At 34.3% G+C, this 19,112-nt stretch overlaps 1 protein-coding gene across 1 annotated transcript in view; it reads right to left on the bottom strand.

The window, feature by feature from the left end:
* The window catches only part of LOC140150965 (uncharacterized), a 39,104-nt gene extending 22,518 nt beyond the window's left edge, over window positions 1-16,586 (bottom strand). Inside the window, exon 1 of the mRNA XM_072173128.1 lies at window positions 16,342-16,586. The gene's annotated coding sequence lies outside the window, so the exon portion shown is untranslated. The remainder of the gene's footprint in view (window positions 1-16,341) is intronic.
* Window positions 16,587-19,112: the final 2,526 nt, after the last annotated feature.

Consider the following 19,112-nt stretch of genomic DNA (forward strand, 5'->3'; position numbering starts at 1 on the left):
AACCCCTTCCTTCCTCGACTGGAGAGCGTGGCGCAATGGTTAGGGTACTTGCCTTTAGTGCATGAGGTCCCGGGTTCAATTCCCGGCGGTGACGATTTGCTGGGATATTGACTTGGAAAAAAAAAGTCTGAAATTAATTGGCAACATCTGTAGATTATATTCAGACTTCCGCTCTCCCCATGGTTCATTTAGAATTGGGTTAATGAATCATGAAAGTACTCCGTCCTTCGGAGGGGACGTTAAGCCGTCGGTCCCGTGTGCAGAGAGCCATACCTGTACATGTATCACAGCCAGTTTCGAAAAGAGTAGGGTGTTAACCCCTGACTGTTCCCAACCCGTCCCGGTATTCAAATGGACCCCAGTGGAAATAAGCTTCAATAGAGGCTTTCTTGGGTTATCCAGGGTTGTCAAAATCCCGAACAAATAAATAAAAAATAAAATAAATAAATAAAATTCCCCCATTTGCGCACACAGCTGATCAAGATTATTCTAAGCATGCGTCGTATCTTTTAGCAAGAGCAGATAATGGTGCCCAAATATTGGTGGCCCGGATTGGCGGTACATGTTCCTTTTTAAATTGGCCTACTACATTTTACAGCAATTTGCAAAGCAACTCCGGAAAGAATAACATGACATAAAATTGTATATCGTGCAATTTGACATTATCAAAAAATCAGCTGTATGTTAAGGATATTATAAAAACCGTAAATCACATTTAAAAAAAAGGCACTCCCGCAGGTATTGTGTTTATTATTTTGCAAGTGTGCGATTCCAATAAGAATATTACACGTTCACGCGAGCTGTGAGATTGCTATGAAATAAAAACATTTTGATATCAAATGAATATAAATATTTGTTATTTCTAATTAAAATGCGGTCATTCATCCGTACATTTGTTGACAGTACAAAAATCCAACCTGAAGAAAATACACAAACATGACAAAGCTATCACTATATAAAGGAAATTGCATAGCAAAATTTCTTTTTCATAATTGTCACACGATTTTTATTTACGTTTTGCTTTCATTTCGGAAAACAATTGTATCTTGTAACTTTGGCAGCACGGTGAGTCGTAATTGGAGTTAGTGTTGCGGAAGATATTTTTGTCCATAGTTTGTTTTTGACTTTGGTTCTCTTGAGACATGTGAGATGTAATTATGGGTCCAAACTCATCAAAGACTTACATGGTCGTAAGTGCTTTCTTATTGATATACGCTTACCAACGAATATACAATATTGCAAATGACACATATGCCAATTGAAACAACTCAAATGTTTCAATTTTATTTCAGAAACTTACAATGACGTGCTTGGACCACATGATAGCGTTACAATCAAATATATTAAAAAGATATTGTTATTATAATATGAAAATTAGATCTATTCTATTTACTATCATCTTTAAAATAAAAGACGCGCTTTGAGTTTTCGGCATCGGCACATTATATCTTTACAAATCCGACAAAGGTGCTTGCTAAGCTGTAGCCATAGCGTCACAGCCTTATAATCATAAGCATCAATTACTTTTATTTATAGTGCGAGTGTTATTGCCATATGCCTGACGTTATAAATAGAAAGTTACGCTACAAGAAGCTTCAAATGTCGTGTCTATTTATAGTCGAATTAAATCTATCTTAGCTTCGTAGGATATGCACAAAGTTAAAGACAAATAATATTATCAGCTACATTTACAAATACAATAAGTCTGTGCATATAACATGATAAAAGATTGCAAAAATAAGGCAAAACCAATATTTGCTGCGGGTGATTTGATTGAATTCTCTTTATGCATAGCTACGTTAAATTCACATAGAATGAGGGGAAAGACGGGTTGTTTTAAAAGATTATCAATAACTATTTCTGTGGAAGAAATTAAGCCGAGTATCAGATGTAAATATTTTACGTCGTATTCGTGGTATTTGATATGGACTAAAAGATCTGACAAGTCACGCACGGGTTTAAGACTGGGTTTTGACACAGCAATAATGCGCGATTCCAATAAGAATATTTATTGCACGTTCTAGCAAACTGTATGCTTCTATTCAAATGAATTTAAGTATTCGTTATTTCTTACTTAAGATGCAATCATTCATCCGTACATTTGTTGACAGTACAAAAATCCAATCTGAAGAAAATACACAAAGCTATCACTATAATCATATATTTTATATATAAAATGAAAAAGAAAAGAAAGAAACTGTATAGCAAAATTGCTATAAAAACATGTCACACGCCTTTGCGACAAAACGATTTTTATTTACGTTTCGCTTTCATTTCAAAAACATTTGTATCTTGTAACTTTGTCAGCACTTGAGTTGCAATTGGAGTTATTGTTGCGGAAGATATTTTTGTCCATATTTTTTTTTGACTTTGGTTCTCTTGAGATGTAATAATGGGTCAAAACTCATCAAAGACTTACAATGCTAGAAGGTCGTAAGTGCTTTCTTATTGATATACGCTTACGACACTATTGTATTCAACAAACGAATATACAATATTGCAAATGACACATATGCCAATTGAAACAACTCAAATGTTTAAATTTTATTTCAGAAAATTACAATGACGTGCTTGAACCACACGATAGCGTTATAATCAAATATATTAAAAAGATCTTGTTATTATGAAAATGAAAATTAGATCTATTCTCTTTGTTATAATCTAAAGTTTTCCTTACAAATCCGACAAAGGAGCTTGGTAAGCTGCAGCCATAGCGTCACAGCCTTTTATTTATAGTGCGAGTGTTATTGCCATCTGCCTGACGTTATAAATAGAAAGTTACGCTACAAGAAGCTTCAAATGTCGTGTCTATTTATAGTCGAATTAAATCTATCTTAGCTTCGTAGGATATGCACAAAGTTAAAGACAAATAATATTATCAGCTACATTCACAAATACAATAAGTCTGTGCATATAACATGATAAAAGATTGCAAAAATAAGGCAAAACCAATATTTGCTGTGGTGATTTGATACAATTCTCTTTATGCATAGCTATATTAAATTCACATAGAATGAGGGGGAAAGATGGGTTGTTTTAAAAGATTATCAATAACTATTTCTGTGGAAGAAATTAAGCCGAGTATCAGATGCAAATACTTTCCGCCGTATTCGTGGTATTTGATATGGACTAAAAGATCTGACAAGTCACACACGGGTTTAAGACCGGGCTTTGACACCGCAATAATGCGCGATTCCAAGAAGAATATTTATTGCACGTTCTAGCAAGCTGTATGCTTCTTTTCAAATGAATATAAGTTATTTCTTACTTAAGATGCAATCATTCATCCGTACATTTGTTGACAGTACAAAAATCCAATCTGAAGAAAATACACAAAGCTATCACTATAATCATATATTTTATATATAAAAAGAAAAAGGAAAGAAAGAAACTGTATAGCAAAATTGCTATAAAAACATGTCACACGCCTTTGCGACAAAACGATTTTTATTTACGTTTCGCTTTCATTTCAAAAAACATTTGTATCTTGTAACTTTGTCAGCACTTAAGTTGCAATTGGAGTTATTGTTGCGGAAGATGTTTTTTCCATAGTTTGTTTTTGACTTTGGTTCTCTTGAGATGTAATAATGGGTCAAAACTCATCAAAGACTTACAATGCTAGAAGGTCGTAAGTGCTTTCTTATTGATATACGCTTACGACACTATTGTATTCAACAAACGAATATACAATATTGCAAATGACACATATGCCAATTGAAAGAACTCAAATGTTTAAATTTTATTTCAGAAAATTACAATGACGTGCTTGAACCACACGATAGCGTTATAATCAAATTAAAAAGATCTTGTTATTATGATAATGAAAATTAGATCTATTCTCTTTGTTATAATCTAAAGTTTTCCTTACAAATCCGACAAAGGAGCTTGGTAAGCTGCAGCCATAGCGTCACAGCCTTTTATTTATAGTGCGAGTGTTATTGCCATCTGCCTGACGTTATAAACAGAAAGTTACGCTACAAGAAGCTTCAAATGTCGTGTCTATTTTTAGTCGAATTAAATCTATCTTAGCGTCGTAGGATATGCACAAAGGTAAAGACAAATAATATTATCAGCAACATTCACAAATACAATAAGCCTGTGCATATAGCATGATAAAAGATTGCAAAAAATAAGGCAAAATAAATATTTGCTGCGGGTGATTTGATACAATTCTCTTTATGCATAGCTACATTAAATTCGCATAGAATGAGGGGGAAAGATGGGTTGTTTTAAAAGATTATCAATAACTATTTCTGTGGAAGAAATTAAGCCGAGTATCAGATGCAAATACTTTTTGTCGTATTCGTAGTATTTGATATGGACTAAAAGATCTGACAAGTCACGCACGGGTTTAAGACCGGGGTTTGACACAGCAATAATGCGCGATTCCAATAAGAATATTTATTGCACGTTCTAGCAAGCTGTATGCTTCTTTTCAAATGAATATAAGTGTTCGTTATTTCTTACTTAAGATGCAATCATTCACCCGTACATTTGTTGACAGTACAAAAATCCAATCTGAAGAAAATACACAAAGCTATCACTATAAAAATATATTACATATTATAAAAAGAAAGAGAAAAGAAGGAAACTGTATAGCAAAATTGCTATAAAAACATGTCACACGCCTTTGCGACAAAACGATTTTTTATTTACGTTTCGCTTTCATTTCGGAAAACAATTGTATCTCGTAACTTTGTCAGCACTGTCAGTCGCAATTGGAGTTAGTGTTGCGGAAGATATTTTTTCCATAGTTTTTTTTGACTTGGGTTCTCTTGAGACATGTGAGATGTAATTATGGGTCAAAACTCATCAAAGACTTACAATGCTAGAAGGTCGTAAGTGCTTTCTTATTGATATACGCTTACGACCCTATTGTATTCAACCAACGAATATACAATATTGCAAATGAGACACGTGCCAATTAAAACAATTTAAATGTTTCAATTTGATTTCAGAAACTTACAATGACGTGCTTGGACCACATGATAGCGTTACAATCAGATATATTTAAAAGATATTGTTATTATGATAATGAAAATTAGATCTATTCTATTTGCTATAATCTTTAAAATAAAAGACGCGCTTTGAGTTTTCCTTACAAATCCGACAAAGGTGCTTGCTAAGTTGCAGCCATAGCGTCACAGCCTTAAAATCATAAGCATCAATTACTTTTATTTATAGTGCGAGTGTTATTGCCATATGCCTGACGTTATAAATAGAAAGTTACGCTACAAGAAGCTTCAAATGTCGTGTCTATTTTAGTCGAATTAAATCTATCTTAGCTTCGTAGGATTAGCACAAAGTTAAAGACAAATAATATTATCAGCTACATTCACAAATACAATAAGCCTGTGCATATAGCATGATAAAAGATTGCAAAAATAAGGCAAAACCAATATTTGCTGCGGGTGATTTGATTGAATTCTCTTTATGCATAGCTACGTTAAATTCACATAGAATGAGGGGAAAGACGGGTTGTTTTAAAAGATTATCAATAACTATTTTCTGTAGAAGAAATTAAGCCGAGTATCAGATGTGAATATTTTACGTCGTATTCGTGGTATTTGATATGGACTAAAAGATCTGATAAGTCACGCACGGGTTTAAGACCGGGGTTTGACATGCAATAATGCGCGATTCCAATAAGAATATTTATTGCACGTTCTAGCAAGCTGTATACTTCTATTCAAATGAATATAAATATTCGTTATTTCTTACTTAAGATGCAATCATTCATCCGTACATTTGTTGACAGTACAAAAATCCAATCTGAAGAAAATACACAAAGCTATCACTATAATCATATATTTTATATATAAAAAGAAAAAGAAAAGAAAGAAACTGTATAGCAAAATTGCTATAAAAACATGTCACACGCCTTTGCGACAAAACGATTTTTATTTACGTTTCGCTTTCATTTCAAAAAACATTTGTATCTTGTAACTTTGTCAGCACTTGAGTTGCAATTGGAGTTATTGTTGCGGAAGATGTTTTTTCCATAGTTTGTTTTTGACTTTGGTTCTCTTGAGATGTAATAATGGGTCAAAACTCATCAAAGACTTACAATGCTAGAAGGTCGTAAGTGCTTTCTTATTGATATAGACGAATCCAAATACACGCATTCCTACACCTGACTAGCAGCCTTTAGTTGGTTAACCGTCGGCTACAATGCACTCAAAATGTGAAATGATTCGGACTTGGCGGAAATTTTAAACTGCATTCCATCACCCGTTTTACACCTTCCGCGAAAACACAGGCAGACAAAAGAATAACACAATACAGTTCCCTTCGACAAAACACACAGCATGGTCTATTCGCTGTTGAAGTGACATAATAATCGGATTAACTACACGCGGTATCTATGCATTGATGTACTTGCGAACAAAAGGACTATATGTATGAATAGATGCGACGGGATTACCTGCGGAATTATCTCCATTATATATATTATTAGCTATTATTCTATTAACCCTCCTCGTCCTTGCATCTTCTCTAGGTGTTAGGCGGCTTTTATTTGCACAATTGGACGCTCAAAGCACCAGGTTGGTGCTAGCGGCTACCCAAAGATGTCCGACCAAATCCTGACCATGGCTTGGCTACTTGGATTCGTCTATACGCTTACGACCCTATTGTATTCAACAAACGAATATACAATATTGCAAATGACACATATGCCAATTGAAACAACTCAAATGTTTAAATTTTATTTCAGAAAATTACAATGACGTGCTTGAACGATAGCGTTATAATCAAATATATTAAAAAGATCTTGTTATTATGATAATGAAAATTAGATCTATTCTCTTTGTTATAATCTAAAGTTTTCCTTACAAATCCGACAAAGGAGCTTGGTAAGCTGCAGCCATAGCGTCACAGCCTTTTATTTATACTGCGAGTGTTATTGCCATCTGCCTGACGTTATAAATAGAAAGTTACGCTACAAGAAGCTTCAAATGTCGTGTCTATTTTTAGTCGAATTAAATCTATCTTAGCGTCGTAGGATATGCACAAAGGTAAAGACAAATAATATTATCAGCAACATTCACAAATACAATAAGCCTGTGCATATAACATAAGGATTGCAAAAATAAGGCAAACCCAATATTTGCTGCGGGTGATTTGATACAATTCTCTTTATGCATAGCTACATTAAATTCACATAGAATGAGGGGGAAAGATGGGTTGTTTTAAAAGATTATCAATAACTATTTCTGTGGAAGAAATTAAGCCGAGTATCAGATGCAAATATTTTACGTCGTATTCGTGGTATTTGATATGGACTAAAAGATCTGACAAGTCACGCACGGGTTTAAGACCTGGGTTTGACATGCAATAATGCGCGATTCCAAGAAGAATATTTATTACACGTTCTAGCAAGCTGTATGCTTCTATTCAAATGAATTTAAGTATTCGTTATTTCTTACTTAAGATGCAAGCATTCATCCGTACATTTGTTGACAGTACAAAAATCCAATCTGAAGAAAATACACAAAGCTATCACTATAAAAATATATTATATATAGAAAAAGAAAAAGAAAAGAAGAGTGTGAGTGTTATTGCCATCTGCCTGGCGTTATAAATAGAAAGTTACGCTACAAGAAGCTTCAAATATCGTGTCTATTTTTAGTCGAATTAAATCTATCTTAGCGTCGTAGAATATGCACAAAGTTAAAGATAAATAATATTATCAGCTGCATTCAGAAATACAATGAGCCTGTGCATATAACATGAAACATTTGAAACAATTCTCTTTATATTCTACATTAATATCTCACTATTTATGCCTGCATATAGCTACATTAAATTAACATAGAATGAGGGGAAAGACGGGTTGTTTTAAAAGATTATTAATAACTATTTTCTGTGGAAGAAATTAAGCCGAGTATCAGATGTAAATACTTTTCGTCGCATTCGTGATATTTGATGGACTAAAAGAGCTGAAAAGGCACGCATGAGTTTAAGGCCGCGATTGGACATGGCAATAACGTGCGATTCCAATAAGAATATTTATTACACGTTCTAGCAAGCTGTAAGCTTTTTTGCCTGTAAAATATGAATATTGAGTATGCAATGAAATATTGCCACAATTTAATTGAACTCAACAGACTAGGTTATGCTGTGTACATTGCAATTCGCCGTGGCTCTAAAACAACAACTGAATTGATCTTTACTGTAATGGAATAAAGGTAGCTACGTGTAATAACACACACCTTGTACCTACATTTAGATTGAAAATATAGTTTGGGGTCATTGCCATTGTAAGAGCTTTCCTATATACATTGCAGGCCTATTATTACACAATATGTTAATAAAGTCTAGAAGTCACAGCGCATTGAAAAATACATACATGTATGTTCATGACTTGTCATGTCATTTTTTAAACTGATACTGATAAACTATTTTAGCCATGCGTTAAGGGACCATTCACAAACACTTGTTAGGTGGCTGATGCAAAACAAAATTATCGCGAAAATTGTTCGGGCACTCTTTTTCAGACCTCAACAATTTCAGGGCCCTCCTTTTTGACATGACATGGGTCAACCCCATAGAAAGCATATAAACTCAAGTTTCCTCGGAAAATTTGTGGGAATTTTTTTCAGGCCCCACCCCCTTTTAAGGGCCACCCTTTTTGCATCAGCCCCCCTAACAAGTGTTTGTGAACGGCCCCTAAATACTTTTTATCATATGAAGTCTTTTAAGTTGAGTGAAGTTCTTCTAAAATGCATATTTTGTAGTAGCTATTTAGGAAAGGAGCGAGCAATAGGCGTCTTTAAAAGGGTCAAGCTTGTTGCATATTTTTGGGCAATGATATTCAAAGCGCCAATCAGCATATGGTTGACAAAATACCCTACATGTTTTACTGTGTCTACCTTGCAATAATGTACGATTCTCAGTGGCAGCGCCAGGAATTGTTTTTCGGGGGGCAAGGGGGGGGCAAAGTGAATTTCGGGGAATTGGCAAATTTTCCGCAAAAAGTGGAAATTTACGTGATTTGGGGGGTTTTTGCCTCAAAAGTGGGGGGGGGGGGCAAGAAAAATTGCGATTCTTGTAAGAATATTAGACGTTCACGTAAGCTGTAAGACTTCTATTTGCCTGTAAACAGTGGTAAAATATGACTATTGAGCAATGAAAATATTGTCACAATTTAATTGCGTATCAAATAAAATATTTTGATATGAAACGAATATAAATATTTGCTATTTCTTATTAAGATGCAGTCATTCATCCACACATGAGGACAGTCCAACAACAATTTTATCAAAACAAAATAAAATTGTACATAATATATCAATAATTTATTTTAAATGGCAAATGTGTCTTGCAAAATATTTTCTTTCCTTATTCTGATGAAGAGTTCATTAATCTCACGACACTGCGAAGTGTTACTACTTATATATGCCTCATGTTATAAATAGAATAAGAAAGTTACACTAGAGAATCTTAAAATGTACTGTCTATTTTTAGTTGAATTAAATCTTAGCTTCCTAGCATAGGCACAAAGCTAAAGACAATAATATTATCAGCTACATTTACAAAAACAATACGCTTGTGCATATAAATGTAAAGAATTTGGAAAAAAATAAGGCAAAATCAATATTTGCTGCGGGTGATCTGAAACAATTCTTACTATTCATGCATAGCCACAAAAATTCACATAGATGGAGGGAAAAGTTGGATTGTTTTAGCTTGTTTTAAGCTTATCAGTATATCTATTTTAAGCCGAGTATCAGATGTAAATTACTTTATGTCGTATTCGTGGTATTTGATGCACTAAAAGAACTGAAAAGTCACGCACGGATATGACATAGCTACAAAAAGGTACGATTGTTAAAGTTAAATGTAAATGTATTTATATCCAAAATTTACTTCAACCTTGTGATTTGGTGCACAATGTTGTTCTTTCAAAAATACGAAGATAAAATAACTTTATTTGTTAATTCGATAAAGAAGAGGAAGAATAAAGAATTTCATCAAGTACAAGACGTTAACAACAACTGTCAAATAATCACAATAAATCTCTTAGTATATCCAATTTAGAAAATCAAACAATACTGTGTTAGAAAATAAAGAAATAAATCGACTGTTTTGATATTGTTCTACTGCAGTGATTGTAAGGAATCGAGAGATAATTCCGTTTGCTGATAAGCGCTTTTGAACAGAACAGAATAACTTATTTTTGTGCTATTTTAGACATTGCAATTCCTTGAGGCTCTTAAATAACTGATGAATTGATCTTAACAACGGGAATGTAATAGTATACCTTTATACATACTACACATCAAGATATAGTTATAGTTCATTGCCATTGTAAGAGCTTTCCTATATACCGTGTATTATTACACAATAATTATGTTAAGGTGGTACTACACCCAGTGATAAATTTGTGACTATATTTGCATTTTTCTAAAAAATAATAACACACTGGTAACAAAAGATATGTATATTATAGGGGCAAGGAATCCAATAATACTACACTGGAATTTCAGTGACTCAAGACAAGCGGTACGTTATTTATGATAAAAAAAGATGTACCGCTACAATGTACCTAATTTCTTTACATATATAATGAACCACTTGTCTTGAATCACTGAAATTTCAGTGAAGTCATTGGATTCCTTGCCCTATAATATACATAATTTTGTTACCAGTGTTTTATTAGTTTTTTGAACAAAAAATGCAAAATTAGTAACAAAATTGATCACGGGGTGTAGTACCACCTTAACGAAGTATGAAAGTTACAGCGAATTATTGAAATACACATGTTCGTGAATGTTCGTCATGAAATATATTCAAACTGATGCTTAGTAAACTATTTAAGTCATTCTTTATCTACATTTGATCTTTTGAAGCCTTTAGCTTGGGTGAAGTTTTTCTACAAATTAATGCATTTTAGTATTATCTTTTAGGAAGCTATGGAGCGAGCAATATGCTTATTTAAAAAGGAAGGGGTCAAGGTATTTTGACATATTAATCAATGACATTTTGTTGAATCTTACAATTTTGTTTATGTTTTCAAAAACTAATTTTTTAAAGCACTGACAGAAGTGCAGTTTAGGATTTGCCACTTTGAGAGCATTTGAGGCCTCTTTAAAGTTTTCATGTGTAAACTATACATACATTTTATTTCGTGTCTAAACCAAGTAACACGCACACAGAAAATAAGCGATTTGAATGACTTATATCCTTCAATTTTAGGCAATTTTAAATAATTTTAATTGGACCGTTTAGAAAGCATATGAGGTCTCTTTAGAGTTCTTATGTGTAAACAGATATTTTATTTCACGTCTGAACCCAGTTGTAATATGACAAGGTAAAACGTAAGCAGAAAATAAGTAAAAAGTGGATCGATTTTGGTTTTTGAACCAATGCAGCCAATATCTTGACGTTTACTGAAATAATAGTATAGAATTGCAGCAATATAAGCAAATATATTGCTTATTGACAGTTCTATTCTGTGCTAGGAACGATATTTCTGAAGCAATGCGGACTACAATAACAAGGACAGTGAATTTTCACTTGGTCTTTCAGTATTCTTCTGTAGGCTTGGTTCAAATTTGGCAGTTATTCATGAGGCTAATTTACAGATTGTATATAAAAACATCACGCTTGCATATCCTTAAATGTTTTGAAAGCAGATTTTGAAAGCTGACAGCTAGAATTTCTACTGGTGTATTCATACCATATGTCATAATTGACTAGTTAACAACAGATGGATGGGTCTGTATGAACATAACATCATGCCCTCTGGTAACTTTCTTGGGTCAGTCTAACCTTGGCTCTACCATGCACTAAGTACTGATATTTGTATCCTATTTTTATCAATGCGCAGGTTTCGCCACATTGGGCTCATTCAGTTGAAATCCATACACCATGGACGACAGGGCCTTAATCTTCCACACAGGGTGTGTGACTTTTAAATGGGACTACCTGAGTGGGCAACTCCATTTGAAATCTACACCCTCTATGTGGGATATTAAAGTCATGTTGTCTATAGGGGTGTATGGATCTCATCTGGAATAGCCCATTAACATATTCTTCATTATAGGTTTCACTGCCTGAAAAAAATTTGAATTCCCTCCTGGGATTAGTACCTGTTAATGAGATGACCAGATCACCAGGCTAACATTATAGACGAATCCAACGAGCCAAGTCATGGTCAGTATTTGGTCGGCCATTATTGGGTCCCCGCATGCACCAAACTGGTGTTGTGACTGCCCAATTGGGTGGATTAAACCCGCTTAATATTCGATGTTAGATTCTTTTGTGTTGTAGACTGTCATCATTCTTTTGTCTACGTGTAACACGGGTGATAGAATGCAGTTTAAAATACCCTCCAAGGCCGCATCATTTCACATTTTAGGTGAGATAGAGCTAATGGCTGCCATTGAGGTGTAGGAATGCGTGAAATTGGGCTCGTCTGTAGCTAGAGGCATTTTATGACACACAGGTGGGCCAATGAGTTACTTAAATTGACCTTGTGTGGTATTTAGTTCCCAGGAAGTGAGTTTTGCCTGAGGCAATTTATGGTTAAATGTTGATCCCTCACTACAAGAGTTATACCATCAATATGATTGAAAAAGGAGGAGAGACATGGTCAAATCTCTTCAGGTAACAAAACGTTATGTGGGACGCTCGACATCAAAAATCCAATTTCATAACCTTGGTTACATTTTATGCTATTGTAGAGTGGTTTCACACAAATATGACCATACTCACATCATATAGAATGAATTTTAAAATAAATTCAATGCGCAGATGATACAGATGGTGTACTCAAGGTTAAACAAAATGAACGAGTCGCAATTATTATGTCATTCTGTCTTCTCATAGACATGTAATTAATGGTGGGGCATAATACAACGTTTAATTTATTAAAAAGCTCTAGACCACTTTAGCTCTAGACTATATGTTTTACATCAGTTTTCAGTAATTATGGACAAGACTGCCACATCAAAATGCAACATAAGATCCATTGCTTCAAAAATATCGTTCCTAGCACAGAAAAGAACTGTCAGTAAGTAATATATTGCTGCAATTCTATACTATTATTTCAGTAAACGTCAAGATATTGGCTGTATTGGTTCAAAAACTAAAATCGATCCAGTTTTTGCTTATTTTCTGCTTACGTTTTACCTGGTCATATTACAACTTGGTTCAGACGCGAAATAAAATATCTGTTTACACATGAGAACTCTAAAGAGACCTCATAATATGCTTTCCAAAGGCCCGTTCAATGATTCCAGCGTAAGCGTAAAAAAATTAACTTGTTTAAAAATTGCCTAAAATTGAAGGCTAAATAAGGTTAACACTTTCACAAACTACTGCAATATTTTAAACACATGTCACATCGCATAAGTCTCTCAAGAAAAGTCCACAAAATGTCGATTGAGTGTTGCCAATAATAAAGATTTGTATTTACCTTCGATTTATGGCACATATTCTTGAGGTGTTTGCTCAAACACTTCGATTCATTTCCATAAGCACTTATTTCTGTGAACCTCCTCTTAAGATCCGTGCTCATACCTGAAGGACATCGTAAAATGGAAATAGTAAGGACGTCTTAAGGTGACACTGACATGTTCAATCTTTTTGAAAGCGTGCTTTATGTCTGAGTAAGTGAACGTCTTCATTTACAAAATTGTGTATGAAACAACTAAAAGAATATCGTCTTGTGCGCCTGTGCGGTGTCTGAGTTGTATACTGTCTGCTTGTACTTGTCAAGATATTATCTCCATATGTCGTAAAGTGGTATATTCTATATTTCAAACTGACTATCATAAATTTGTGCGTGTAAAACACCTATCATTGACTGAATACCGTCTACATTTGAAGACCTGAGCGCAAGAAGACCGTAAGTCCACTTGGCCCCTGAACATGTATACACTCCAGTTGCGTATAGTTTCGTATAGTTTGGTAATGTTTTATACATGTTCATGGGCCAAAACAAATCTTTCACAACCTTTCATGATGTTTTCACCCTGGAACATGTATTAAACATTATAAAACCCTAAGAAACTATACGTAACATTAGTGTATACATGTTGAGGGGCCAAGTGGACTTACGGTCTTTGAGGGGCCAAGTGGACTTACGGTCTTCTTGCGCTCAGGTCTTCATTTTTACTCAAATGTGACTACAGATCATGTAGAATGTGGCAAAGTATAAATGAGACTGGTGTCATTCAATAAGTTCTACCTCTACTCTTATAACTTTGGTTCTGTAAATGGTAGCTTCTTCAAAGTCAACATGATTATACGTTGGAATGTCACCTATAAATGAGAGCAAATGCCCTCTCCAGATCTTTATAGGTGACTTCAAGAGCTAAATAAGATTTGATACACCGGAAACGGTAAAAAATTGTAAATCAATTACATGAGGATGTGTGTGTCCCTCCTACGAGGTTTGCTCGAGTTATGATTATGCTAAAAGATTGTATACGAGGGTCATATAAAAAGTTCTACCTCCGTCACCACAGCGCTGTTATCTTACATTTCATGATATTCAAATTACATTATTACATCTTGGCTACAAAATAACAAAGTTATTTGATGAAAATGTGATATTTGGTTTTGTTTAGATATGTTGGTTAAAGCAAAAATACAGATTTGGTACGTCGGAAACGGTTAATGAAGCCAAAAGTTTAGTACGCATCAAATTGTAATAAAATGTTTTGAAGATGCAGTTGTCCAACTGCTTAGGATAAATATGTTGTTCCTATTTGAGCTCCTGAACATGCCTTGGGACTTCAAAACAAAATAAAACCCGTTTTATATGAGAATAAAGCATTGAAGGGTTCAACAGACACCCAAATGTTGGTGAAATATGCCAGATTTCGACTAGATTATTTTAAGGGTAATTTGTAATTATGTCCTTATTTTAAGCAATAGATGCATCTTGACCTGGAACAATTTGTTAATAGTCTTGTATATGAAGGAGAAGAAGAAGAAGAAGAAGAAGAAGAAGAAGAAGAAGAAGAAGAAGAAGAAGAAGAAGAAGAAGAAGAAGAAGAAGAAGAAGAAGAAGAAGAAGAAGAAGAAGAAGAAGAAGAAGAAGAAGAAGAAGAAGAAGAAGAAGAAGAAGAAGAAGAAGAAGAAGAAGAAGAAGAAGAAGAAGAAGAAAAACGAAGAAGGAGGAGGAGGAGAAGAAGAAGAAGAAGAAGAAGAAGAAGAAGAAGAAGAAGAAGAAGAAGAAGAAGAAGGAGAAGAAGAAGAAGAAGAAGAAAGAAGAAGAAGAAGAAGAAGGAGAAGAAGAAGAAGAAGAAGAAGAAGAAGAAGAAGAAGAAGGATAAGAAGAAGAAGATTACGCAAGAAGATTGCGTAATATTACGTAACTAAGTCAGTAAAATGCAAAGGAGTCTTTTCCTGACCCCGTTATGCAAAAGGGTCTTTCCTGACCATATTTTGCTTCAATGACAAATCTACATTGAATTTGACTGTACTTCGATTGCAAAACAATGCATCTTATTGATGGGCAATGTTCCTCATTTCTATCAATATAATAAGTTGTAAGTGAGTGCTGACAATGATAAGAGAAACCTGATGGTCAGTTCATCAACCGAGAGAAAACTTCAAGCTTGATACCAGCATAGACTCTATCCCAGAAGCCGAATCTGTCAGTCAGTATAGATGTTATGTGTGTTCAGCTGTCCAATGCACCCGTTTGGTTATCACTGGTTATAGGTTCTTGAGCTTGTACCATTATTAGTTCATAGTATGTCAAATAGTTATGGCATGAAATCTCTAGCTTTAATAACACATGCAATGGTAATTTAACCCCGAGGCTAAATGGGTGACAAGTAAGCATGCATGCTTGATTTCAATTAAATGACAATTTAATTTAGACCTAGACATGATTGGAACTGAACTGAACTGAACTGATCTGAACTGAGCCATGGAAGTATAACTGAGCTGAGAAGAACACTGTTGATAGTTCGGTTTCTGTTGTTCGGTTTATAGTAACCGTTAGTTCTTACTGCATCATGTATTATGGCATATCCATAGCTATTATTTATATTAATGCATACATCAATCATTACTTTCACTGCCATCGGCCATTGTTTAAATATTAAATAAATAGCCAGTTTAATTTTTAACACGCATAGAACCAGGTTTTCATCTCGCTGGCAGGCATATCGTCTGCTTTGCTTAGCTGCCTCATCGTCGCAACTTCTAGCTCCGTGTTTCATCCCAGGTTTCATCCCTATCATCAATAACGCCAAATTGACATGATGTATATTGGTAAAACAGAATAACATTAAGCAAAGCAAACGGGTGCTTTAATATAAATACACACATACACACATAAAGCAAAATTAAATTCCACACATAAAAAACACTTACATTTTTCGGTGACTATAAATAATATGTAGGCTTCCAACACGGGTTTATGAGTAGTTATGGTCCAGGCACCTATATGCTGTTTTTGCTTCTTTACACACAGTGGCCAAGCGGCCACAATACGACACTCGTGTTTTTAATACACACATCTACGGTAGACAGCACTCATAGCAACGATATCCAATCATCCCATGTAAAAGAGGCGTTACTGTGATTCGCCGAGTACAACGCCCCGATGACTGCTATACAGATATGACAAAGAGCAAAACTGATGCTTGGATGAGACTGCATCATAGGCTAAGTCTATCTTCACCATGCTATCACTGATGTAAAAATTTATTGGTGTCAAATAAAAACAAAATATATATTCTAAGTGCACAACTACAGCTCTGCATAAGCTCGTGCATCGCATAAAATGTAACGCATAATATTTGAAACCATGCAAACATACTAACAGTATTGAAATTCGACCCAATAAACTCTACAAAAAGAATCGATTTTAAAATACCGAGTCTTGGTTAAAGACTAACTGGTGGTTCCATTTACATATATCTAAATTTAGATACATCGAGCTTGAATTTCCTTAGCTTTTATGTTCCATAGAAAATCCAACATACATGATAGCAATTATATAATTGGATATTTTGTTCTAAAGAAATATAACGTCACAAAAATCTGTGCATCATAAATCGATTTCAAGGCTACTGCAAAACAAAAGAACCATTTTGGGATCCGCAAGCCTTATATAATTTCTATCCATGGTATTAACATCATGAATCATAATTTGACACATTCTGCTTCCGTCATTAAGTCCGTGATTAGACGCTATATTGATTTGTAATGACTGGTTAAAACACTAACACAAGGTAATGATGATCATTGCTATCCAATTACAACAATTGGTATAAATAAGAAAAATAAAAGGTATATTTGTAGGCTGGTTACTATTTGTAAAATAATAATTTGCTTTTTTTTTTATTCGAGCAAATATGATCTATTTTTAAATCAAAATTTAAAGTATTTCAGTATACATATATACATATTTTTCCAAGCCTACCTAATATTATTGAGTAAGCATCAAGACCAGAGTTCGATTTTGTCGGCAAAAACCTGGGCAAAAACCTGTTTTTGCCTTGTTTAAACTGGCAAAAATTGCGAAAACTGGCAAAAACTTACATACAGTTAGTCAAATATTAAAAAGTAATACAGAAAAGCTCATAAATTGAAAGGCACCACTTCCAATGAACCATTCAACATATTTTTTGTCTCATGCATCAAGTCGTTTAAAATAAAAAAAGTTTTGAATTTAATATGCCGCATTTCAGTTAATTGCACTAGTGAGCAATGAAAACCCATGCCTTTTTTTGCTTAATATTTTACATATAATTACAAAATCTGACCTTGTTACACTCAGCAAAGTATTTTTGTAACTTAATAATTTGTTTTGAAATGAAAAAAAGTGAACTATTTATCACTTTTTAGTTTTTGCCATTTTTGCCAAGCAATCTCAAAATGTAAAAGAAATCCACTTTTTGGAAAGATTTCAGAATAAAACACAAACAATTTTATCAGCTTAACCATGTTAACCCAAAACATGCTGAACTGACCAATCTCTTCTAAAATAACATATTCGCGTTACTTCTAATTTATAAGTTTCGAAACATTTGAAACATTTGTATTGTTTTGATACGAGTGATACCTCATACATGATCAAATTACTTGTTCACTCTTTCGCTCATGCATAGGATGATCGAGATTTTGGCATCTGATGTTTTGAAAAGAAGGTAACAGAAAAAAGCGTAAAAGGTTAGCAGCCTCTCTTTCCATGATAGTATACAGTTAACCATAAATTATATTCATTATGAGTATTTGTGCTTCTAATATAACCCCGGAGCAATTTAACTCAAAACTTGAGAGTGTTGGTGATGTGCTCCAATGTAAGGTACAAAACACAATGAAAGCATCTCAGGTCGTTCACCTTAATCGTGTTAAGGGGCAAGACAATACATTATGTAGTTGTTTAATACGCAATTTTGTAAACGAAACCGTTCACTTACTCAGACATAAAGCAAGCTTTCAAAAAAAATGTCAGCGTCGCCCTAAGACGTCCTTGTGATTTCCATTTTTGCAACGTCCTTCAGGTATGAGAACGTATCTTGAGAGGAGGTTAACAGAAATAAGTGCATATGGAAATGAATCGAAGTGTTTGAGCAAACACATCAAGAATATGTGCCATAAATCAAAGGTAAATACAAATCTTTATTATTGGCAACACTCAACCGATCGTAGACCTTTCTTGAGACTGAGAGACTTGTGTGATGTAAGATTTGCTTAAAATATTACAGTATTTTGTAAAAGTGTTAAATTCTTACAGCAGGTTTATGAGGAGATCTGCCAGAAGTAGCATTTTAATTTACTGACATGTATGGAAAGGAAAGGAAGGAAATGAAAGAAAGGGAAGGGAAGGGAAAGGAAAGGAAAGGAAAGGAAAGGAAAGGAAAGGAAAGGAAAGGAAAGGAAAGGAAAGGAAAGGAAAGGAAAGGAATGGAATGGAATGGAATGGAACGGAACGGAAAGGAAAGGAAAGGAATGGAATGGAATGGAATGGAATGGAATGGAAAGGAATGGAATGGAATGGAATGGAATGGAATGGAAAGGAAAAGGAAAGGAAGTTGAAGGAAAGCAAATGAACGGGAAGAAAAGGAAAGAAGTGAAAGAGAGGGTGAAAGAGAGAAGGCGCGCCGACTAGGGGCGGAGGTAGGGGAGAAATGCCC

This window comes from Amphiura filiformis, chromosome 4, assembly GCF_039555335.1.
Source record: "Amphiura filiformis chromosome 4, Afil_fr2py, whole genome shotgun sequence".
Lineage (NCBI taxonomy): Eukaryota > Metazoa > Echinodermata > Ophiuroidea > Amphilepidida > Amphiuridae > Amphiura > Amphiura filiformis.